This window comes from Panthera pardus, unplaced genomic scaffold, assembly GCF_024362965.1.
Source record: "Panthera pardus isolate Hobbes unplaced genomic scaffold, ASM2436296v1 HiC_scaffold_16, whole genome shotgun sequence".
Lineage (NCBI taxonomy): Eukaryota > Metazoa > Chordata > Mammalia > Carnivora > Felidae > Panthera > Panthera pardus.
This window is the reverse complement of record NW_026526721.1, coordinates 116908887-116918987: the sequence shown is the minus strand read 5'-3', so window position 1 is coordinate 116918987 and position 10101 is coordinate 116908887. Positions and strand designations below refer to the sequence as shown.

Below are 10101 nucleotides of genomic sequence, written 5' to 3'. Positions count from 1 at the left end.
GCAGATAGTGCTTAGGGAAGAGAAGGGGAATGGAAAGAGGGAGACATGAATGGGGATAAAGGGAAGAATGAGGAAGAAAAGGAAGAAGTGTGTATTGGGTTGAAAACTGGGTGTGGAAGAAGAGAAGTAGATGGGAAATGGGGATGGAAAAAGGAAAACGGCTACCGATCTATTTCCCTAAAAGATTAGATCATCTGAGGAGCTATCTGAGCCGGAGTTGGTTAAATTATCAAGCAATGGCATCGTAAGTTTTAAAGTTGTGTGTTTTGTAGTTCAAAAAAAGAATCAGGAGAACAGGAGACCGATTTTTTTTTTAAAATGCATCATCTGGTTATGAGGATGCGGCGGCTAAAGAGAAACTCACTGTGTTCAAAGGAACATGTGGAAAGATACATGATATAGAAAATCTGCCACCTACAAGGAAAATCTGGAGGAGAAAATATTTCTGGTTATGCTAGTTAAGTCTGGTCTTGTACTCAGGTTTTCCAGCTTATTCGCCAGGCTGCTGAAGTGGTGATATAAATAAGATGTAATTATTGGTTTGCCCTTGAGAATTACAGACTTTCTGAGATGAAAGGAAAGCATCAGAGAGATCACAAACCTGAAATCCCTTAGGTCACAAACCGGAGTATGTAGTGAGGTCAGAGACATTACTGTATGAAGGGGGCCCAGTGGGGTAGTGTGGTGATCAGCAAAGGTGTGCCCGCGTAAAAGGGATGGTTTAGCCATGCGAGAACCCAGGCTCCGCATTGCCAGATCTTCTATTTCGCATAAGAAATTGGAAACACAGATTTATATGTAAAATAACCTACTTTTCTCTTTCTCTCTGCCCCTCCAGTGCGTGCTCACTCTCTCTCTTTCTCTCTCTCTCTCAAAAATAAATAACCTAGTTTTCTTTTCATATTTACTTACTTTTCATACTTATTTTTAACAGACTGTTTTTAGAGCAGTTTTATGTTCACAACAAATTGAACAGAAGGTACAGAGATTTCCCATATACTCCCACGCATGTATAGTTTCAAATAATGTTTGTCTGATCCCGAATGCCATGTTATTTCCAATGCGCCACATGGCTTCTCAATTCCAAATACCCACCAACATTTTTTTTTTTTTGATGTTTATTTATTTTTGAGAGAGGAGGGGAGAGGGAGCAAGCAAGGGAGGGGCAGAGAGAGAGGGAGACAGATCCTAAGTGGGGTCCGCGCTGACAGCAGAGAGCCCGATGGAGGACTTGAACTCACGAACTGCGAGATCATGACCTAAGCCAAAGTCGGACGCTTAACCGACTGAGCCACCAGGTGCCCTGGCCACCAAAAATGTTTTAATTAATAAACTTTACTTTTTGTAGCAATCTTAGATAAATGAAAGCTAAGCAGAAACAGAGTGGAAAGTACAGAGTTCCTGTATATTTTCTTCCCCCACACATGCCTAGCCTCCCCCAGTATCAACATTGCCCACCAGAGTGCTACATTTGTTACAACTGATAAACCTACATTAACTCATCATTATTCCCCGGAGTGGATAGTTTACACCGAGGTTAACTCTTGGTGTTGCACATTCTATGGGTCTGGACAAATGTATGACCTATTGTTCCCTCCCTCCAATCCTGACAACCACTGATCTTTTTATCGTCTCTATGGTTGTGCCTTTTCCAGAATGTCATATGAGTCCATAACCACACAGTAGGTAGCCTTTTCAGATTAGCTGCTTTCATTCAGTAATATGTATTTAAGACTCATCCATTTCTTTTTATTGCTTCATAGCTCATTTTCTTTTTAGCACTGAAAAATATTCTGTTGTCTAGATGTACCGCAGTTTATTTATCCATTCACCCACCGAAGGACATCTTGGTTGCTTCCACATTTAAGCAGTCATAAATGAAGCTGCTTAAACATCTGTGTCCAGGCTTTTGTGTGGATATCAGTCATCAACTCTTCTGAGTACATACCAAGGAGCCCAACTGCTGGGTGGTATGGTAAGAGTATATTAGGTTTTGTAAGAAACCACCAAGCTGTCTTCCAAATCGCCTGTACAATTTTGCACCCCTACAAGCAATGAATGACAGTTCCTGTTCCTCCACATTCTCACCAGCATTTGGTGTTTTCAGTGTCCTGGATCTTGGCTATTCTGGCAGGTGAGTAGAGGTATCTCCTTGTCGTTATGAGGAGTTTTTAAATGCTCCAGAATCTTTGATTAAAAGCAAGAAGAAAGGGAGGCAGGGAGGGAGAGAGGAAGAGCCCTGTGTGAATCAAATAAACCGCATCTCTGGCCTACCGGAATTCTGATCCCATGCAATATTTCAGAGACAAGGAGATAAAGAGTTTGACCCGTGAAAAGGCAAGGGTTCAGTCAAGATCACACAGTTAGTTGTTGGAAGAGCAGAGATCATCTTAGGATGCAGGCTTCCTTTCTCCCAGCTCAGAGCCTGCCTGGTTTGTGCAGCTTCAGATATTTTCACAAATTCACACTGAAAGTTTTATGTTTCTTCAGAGCTTGGCAGTGGCCTTGCTTGTATGCTTCCCTCAACTTAACGGCTTGGTTGAAACGTTTCCAGATAAACTCCAGCTCCACAGCCAATGTTGCTCTGGCCCATCAAGTAAGTCTTCTCTCAATCTGGGAGGCAAGTTGGAAACAAAGGTTAAACACTGATGTTTTATGGAGGATCTCAGAGTCGGAATCGGTGCAATTGAAACCTTCACTCCATGCTGGGCCTAATGTTTTGGAATCTATGTCTTTTCTTTCTACTAAGCATTTCCAGTGTGTTGGTGCTGAGGTGAATATAAAAGCTATTCCAGGAATAAGGATTTAATAAAGCTTTTAGTTTAGGTTTGTTTATTTATTTATTTATTTATTTATTTATTTATTTATTTATTTATTTTTAAGTACTCTGCCTTAACTTATGCAAGTAAACCTCGGAGCCAAAGATTCCATGAAAGAAACTAAGTTCTAAGGAGTTAGAAGCATAAAGATGGTGCAGAAAATGATGACAATAAAAGCCAAAAGGACAGAAAGGTGACAAAAGATGAGAGGGAAGAGCTGTGTGCTGAGAATAAAAAGGAAGTTAATACTAAGGAGTGGTATTATTTTATTAATCTATAAATATGGCCCACACGGTATTTTTTAGGAAAGGGATCCTTCAATGCATCTTCAATGACACACAGGAAAAAGAAGCTTTAAGGCAGTATTTGAAAAGTAATTATGTACAATAAGTGTCTACGGCTTATAGCCCCTTCAGTGTCGAAACTCACTCTTACAATCATTCAGCACCACATGTGTTTGATTTTTTTACTCTAAAATTGGCTCTGGCACAGAAACTTAGTAGACTTCTAGAGATTCTCACATAATCATGATTATTTTAGGAATCACGAGTACTGTGAGTTATAAATATTTATATCATATCTTCTTTTATACCAAAGCTGTTTACTATTTTAATGTGTGAGAGATCTGGGGAGGGCAATTTTTTATATTTTATAATACTGGAAAAGACTTGGTGATCCCTAGAACCCAGAGCACTATTTTCCTCTGGTGTATTGACGTCGCTATTGTCATTAGAAGCCGTCTTCAAAGACCTGGCGATTTTGATAAAAGCAATATAGAGCTACCCATACAAGAGAAATTCTTTCATGTGCTTTCAACCAATAGAATTTAATAAAACATGGTTCGTCTGTTTTGTGTTTTTTTATCCGAATCTTCAGAATGGTCTGCTATTGCTGATAGCTTTAGTCAACAAAAACAAACATTTTGGGTGGGAGGAGATGCATGCCATAGTATTTACCATTAAAATTGAGGAAGGGAGGAAAATAAAGGTCAAGGTAATTTGGGTTTCAATTATTTTTCTCTACTAGTATTAATAAAGACACAACTTTCCAATAATCAAATTCATTTCCATAAATGTCATTATAAAATTCAGAATACCTTTTATCACACCTCTATAGCAAAGTCTTTTCCTTCTCCCTTGCTTTCCTACCGAGGGGGCCTGTGGTCAGCCTGTGTGGGAGGAACCGAACATCCTAGGGTAACTACAAACACGGGGTCCTCTCCTCAGTTGGCACATCATTGAGAAATTTGACCTCCCACCCCACAAGTCCTCAGATTGTGTCATTAGCCCTGAACCCACGGAGACTGTTTTACGTTTTACTGTTTATTTACTTTTGAGAGAGACAGAGACAGAATGCGAGTGGGTTAGGGGCAGAGAGAGGGAGACACAAAAGCAGAAGCAGGCTCCAGGCTCCGAGCTGTCAGCACAGAGCCCGATGTGGGGCTTGAACTCATGAGCTGGAAGATCATGACCTGAGCCGAAGTCGGACACTCAACCAACTGAGCCACCCAGCGCCCTGAGACTGTTTTATACTCTTAACAATCTTCTTGGGGTCGGGAGGGTTGGTTCTCATCTAACATCGTGTTGGGAAATACTACCTTTATGCTGAAGACTCCCACATTTACCTCTTTTTAGGCCTCTGTCCTGAACTTAAGATCGTATGTCTAACTGCCTTAAAGTTACCTCAGATACAGCATATCCGAATGAGCTCATTATCTTCCTCTGAATCCCAGTGGACAGAACCATCCATCCAATTGCCTAAGACATAAATCTGGTTGTAAGCATTGGCTCTTCTCTCTCACTCTTTTCCCTGTAGCCAATTAATTACTCATTTCTGTTTTCTTCAGCAGTCTCGTTTGCCTCCAATTTGCCAAATTTTCTACTACTCACAATGAAGGACTCTATGATATGTTTCCTGGATTATTGCCATATCTTTTCAAATGGGATCTGCTCCTTCATTTTTTGAAACCCCCTACAACTAACTCATTTCCGTAGGCAGACTGACCTTTAAAAAAGTCATGCTGACCATACCCATCTGCTAAAACACGTAGGTAGTTTCTCATCGCTCTTCAGGTAAAGTCTGAGACATGCATGGCTTATGTGGTCCGTGCGACTGTCCCTCGAGAGTCTTTAGCATCCCTGGTTTTCCACATTCCACTTTATTCGGTCTCTTCTCCTGACCTAAACTGTCTAATTTATCACTCTTCAGAATTCAGCTTAGAGTATTACTTCCCTTGAAAGCTTCCCCTGAGATTTCCTACGTGCTTTTCTAGCAAACTGGACTTCCCTTATCTTCAAACCTATAGTACTGTACTTTAATTACATATTTCTTTAGTCAAAAGAGGTTTATTGAGTCTCCACTATAAGCCACGTGCCAAGGGCTATTCTAGTTATGCTCAGTATAGCAGTGAACACGACAAACAAGTTCCCATTCTCCAGGGCTATACTTCAATGGGAGCTATTAAATTAACACATAAATACATGTCAGAGAGTGGTGAGTGCCATGAAAAAGAACAAGGCAAGGTAATAAGATATAGTGTACTTGGAGCAAGAAGAAATTTATAGTTCACGGTAATTAGGGAAGGCGTCTCTGATAAGCCAGCAGAGTCATGAAAATGGGGCGGGGGGAGCAAGTCATGTGGATTTCTGAGGAAGAGGATCCCAGGTAACAGAACAATACACACAGACACACTAAGAGAGGAATGAGCGGAGCATAATCTAGGACAAGGAAAGGTCCAGGAAGGTTAGAGCCGACAAGGCAAGGAGGACAACAATAAGGGTGAGGCCAGAGTAGGGGGAGTCAGGGGCAGACGGCAACAGTCATTCGGCCATTGAGAGCCCTCATGTACACTTTGGGTGTTATTTTGTGTGGAATGAAATCCATAGAGTCTTGAACACAAGATTAATGTCACCTGACTTAGAAGGATTACTGACTGCCGTTTGGAAAAGACTAAGAGACACGTGTAGGGGAAAGAGAGTATTTGGAAGATTATTGCAGTCAGTAGTCTTGGCAAGAGCCAATAGTAGCTTAGACTGCTATGTAGTGTTGGAGACAGTAGGAAGTGATGTTCCTGGAACATGTTTTGAAGGTAAAGTCAAAAGTATTTGCAGATGTTTTGGACACAAGATGTAAGAGAAAGAGAGGAGTCAAGGATTATACCATAGTTTTCATCTAAACAGCTAAGAATATAGTTACCATTAGGGGCGCCCGGGTGGCTCAGTCGGTTAAGCGTCTGACTTCGGCTCAGGTCATGATCTCACGTTCCGTGGGTTCGAGCCCCGTGTTGGGCTCTGTGCTGACACCTCAGAGCCTGGAGCCTGCTTCGATTCTGTGTCTCCCTCTCTCTCTGCCCCTCGCCTGTTCACATTCTGTCTCTCTCTCTCTCTCTCTCTCTCTCTCTCTCAAAAATAAATAAACATAAAAAAAAAAAAGAATATAGTTACCATTATATGGACATGAAGAAGTCTATGCCAGGGCCAAAGTTAGGAGGCAGAAATCAAGAATTCAGTGTTGGGCGTGGTAGGTTTGAGATGCCCATGAGAGATCTAAGTGGAGACGTAGAGAACAAGTTGGATATTAATCAGAATGGATATAGTTGCCGTGGCTTAATCACATCCTGAAATTTTTAAAAAGTGAGGATGGAGACCTGGTTTTTGGTTTTGGTTTTCCATCTGCTAAATTCCTATCCTTAAGACGTCCTTGGTACAAGTAGGCATTCCATCAGTAATTGATATTTGATTTAAAAATGTATAAATGAATTTCTAGTTTCATGATTTGAAAAGAGCCTCAGATATTTTTAGTGATTTCTGAGACACGACCAATGATTCTATGATTTCATTTGTTTAATAAGAAACTATGTGAATCGAGTATGAGGAATTGTTCACTCCAGCAAAGTGTACTCTGAAATGACATCAACAAGACAAAACAATTCTTTTTCACTGGACAAACCATCAGGGGATTGCTTACTTGACAAATTTCACCTGTTCAAGGCTTAAGTGTCTGTGACATTGTATCCAAGAGATACTTAATCGGCTTTGTTTACAGAGTCCCCCTTATGATAGCCTAATCACTTTTTCTCTGTGACAATAAGGAAGTAGGGACAACTGCCTTCAGACTAGAGCTTGCAAACCGCCCTGACAATCTCGATCTGAGTTCATTCAGTGTTGGCCTATAGAGGGATAAAAGAAAATTAATTGGCAACAAATGAACAATGAGAGGATTTTATTTACATTTGGATTTCTGGGTGGTTGTTTTTTTTATCACAAAAATGATTAATATTGAGCCATACTGGCCCAGCTGTCTGGCAATGTGTTAACTGGCTGGTACCGAGGGGCTTCTCTAGGATGGCTGTGTGCTCATCGGCAACCCCACTTCAGCAAGTGATCTAATTAGCATTATATTAGACAAAGGTTGTAGACCACCCAGAAATTCTCTTTCTTAAAAATTAATTGTGAAAAAAAAAAAAAAAGAATCAGTATTGTCTGGGGGGGTGGGGTGGGGGAATGAACCTCAACCCATATCTCACACCATAGAGAAAAATCAGTTGAGAAAGATCACAGACCTAAATGTAAAAACTACAAGTACGGAGTTTCTAGAATATTCATAAGGGTGTAAGAATATTCATAAGAGAATATTTTCAGAAACTAGGGGTAGGCAAGAATTTTCTAGACAGACTCTAAAATTAACTATTCTAAGCTATTTAAAAGACTATTTTTAACTATCAACTATTAAAGTATTAAAAATAATGTAACAGACTTTATCAAAATTTTAAATTTCTGTTTATTAAAAGATATTATGAAGAAATTGAATAGGAAGGTCATGGACTGAGAGAAAATATTTACTATACATATAAGCAACTCTAACTCAATAAGAAGTAGAAAGGGGCACCTGGGTGGCTCAGTCAGTTAAGCATCCAACTTCAGCTCAGGTCATGATCTCACGGCTTGTGAGTTCGAGCCCCGGGTCAGGCTCTGTGCTGACAGCTCAGAGCCTGGAGCCTCTTCAGATTCTGTGTCTTTCTCTCTCTCTCTCTCTCTCTCTCTGCCCCTCCCCCACTCACACTCTGTCTGTCTCTGTCTCTCAAAAATAAAATAAACATTAAAAAAATAAAAATAAGAAGAAGAAAAATAACCTAACCTAAACATGGGCAAAAGGCTTATACAGGCAGGTCACAAAGGAAGAAATAGAAATGGCCAAAAAACACATGAAAAAATGTTCAACATCCTCGGTCATTGGAGAGATGCAAATTAAAAGTCACATTACATGCCCATCAGAATGGCTAAAATAAAAAAGCCTAATACTGCCAAATCTGAGTAAGGATATGAAACAACTGGAACTCTCACACATCGCTGGAGTATAAATTGGTAAATGAGTTTGAAAGTTAGTCTGGCAAGTTCTTATACCATTGAACATGAACCTATTCTGTGAAAATTCCATTCCTAGGTATTTACCCAAGAAGAATGAAAAATATATCTCCACAAACAACGTATACAAAAATGTGTACAGCAGTTTTATTCTTAGGTGCTAAAAACTGAAAACAATCAAACGTCCATCAGCTGTGAATAAAGAAATGGTGGCGTATTCATTCTAGGACTATTACAAAGCTCGTAGTACTCAGGCTCGGCTAGGAAGAATTTCTAGGGTGATGAAAATGTTTTACATCTTGATGATATTGGTGTATGCAAATATCCAAACTCTACACATTTTATATTTAAATCCATGCATTTTGCTGTATATTGATTTTACCTCAGTTAAATGTTTTTTTTCTTTTTTTATTATCAAAAAAAGGATTGTATTCAATTAACTAAATGTAACTATCTCTACCAAGCACCAAATTCAACATAAATGCCCCCTAAGCAAACGTTTAAAGAAAACAATATAGTTGCTTTCTGCACTTAGTATCACTTCCTCAGATGTCAATTTAACAAATATACCTCCTTGTGAATTTTGAATACACTATTATGTCGTTTTAATAAGCTTATAGGGGCACCTGGGTGGCTCAGTCTGTTAAGCGACTGCCTCTTGATTTCGGCTCAGGTCGTGATCAAAAAGGTTTGTGGGATGGAGCCCCCTGTTGAGCTCTGTGCTGACAGCAGGGAGCCTGCTTGGGATTCTCTCTCTCCCTGTCTCCCTGCCCCTCTCCTGCTTGTGCTTTCTCTCAATACATAAATAAACTTTAAAAAAAAAAAAAAAATGTGAGCTTATACTTTGTACATAAGAAAACCAAATTTCTGTGTAAGAAAACCAAACTCTGACAGGTCCAGGGGTTACTGCAGCTAAACACAGCTTCCATAAAGCCCCAGCAGAATTCCTCCTTCAGCGACAGAGGCGGGGGCATCAGTGAAAGCACCTACTCTTGCCAAACATCTGAAGTTCTGCTTCCATCAGTATTTCTAATCCACAACTCCCCACCTTCCCTTCCCAACTGGCGGAAGTTGACAGAAAATAACGAGGATTACTCACTATGTAAACCGCCCCCCTCCAAGTAAAAGCATCCCCCACCCCTGCGCCCCACAGCGTCTTAGTCCATTTGAGCTCATCTAACAAAATACTAATGACTGGGTGGTTTATAAACAACAAAATTTCTTTCTCACCGTTCTGGAAACCGGGAAGCCGGAGATCAGGGTGCCAGCGGATTCAGGGCCTGGTAAGAGCCCACTTCCTGGTTCGACCGGGAGAAAAAAAAACCAACCCTGACCTTGCAGGGAAAAATTATGTTCTAAGATGGCCGACAGGACTGATAGGGAATTCCGGTCCCCGCAGGAAGACTCCCCTTCCGGGTTCTTCTTCCTGTCCCACTTCCCTGGCGCGCCAGTTTGCCTCTAATGCGGAAGTAGTGGACTATAAATTGTCCGTCAGGCTTACGCTCGGGCAGTCAGATCTTTGGAGAGACCGGTTCCCCTGAGCCCGTCGATGTAAATAAACCTCCGATCCTCCAAGATCTCTGAGTGCCGGTTCTTCTGTCAGCGATCCAGCCTGGTTCCATAACAGGTTCTTCACTGGCTGTATTTTCTAGCCGTCCTCACCGGGTAGTAGGGGAGAATCGTTGTCTCCTCAGCCCCTTATAAGGGAACTCATTCCATTCATAGGTTCCATCCTCATGACCTCATCACTTTCCAAAGTCCCCACCTCCTAGTACCATTACATTGGGGGTTAGATTTTAACATGAATTTGGGGACCTACAATTATTCATTCCTAGGACCTCGTTAGAGAGTTCCCTGAGATTTTCCTGCTGTTTTCTAAAAAAAAAGGCCTAATCTATCCAAGCCTCGGATTTCTGATT

At 40.8% G+C, this 10101-nt stretch overlaps 1 long non-coding RNA gene across 1 annotated transcript; it reads right to left on the bottom strand.

The window, feature by feature from the left end:
• Positions 1-905: 905 nt before the first annotated feature.
• On the bottom strand, positions 906-7207 carry LOC128777309 (uncharacterized). Its single transcript, XR_008422560.1, has 2 exons — positions 6263-7207; positions 906-2613 (listed from the first exon to the last, which is right to left on the bottom strand). It is a non-coding gene; the product is annotated as an uncharacterized LOC128777309 (long non-coding RNA).
• Positions 7208-10101: the final 2894 nt, after the last annotated feature.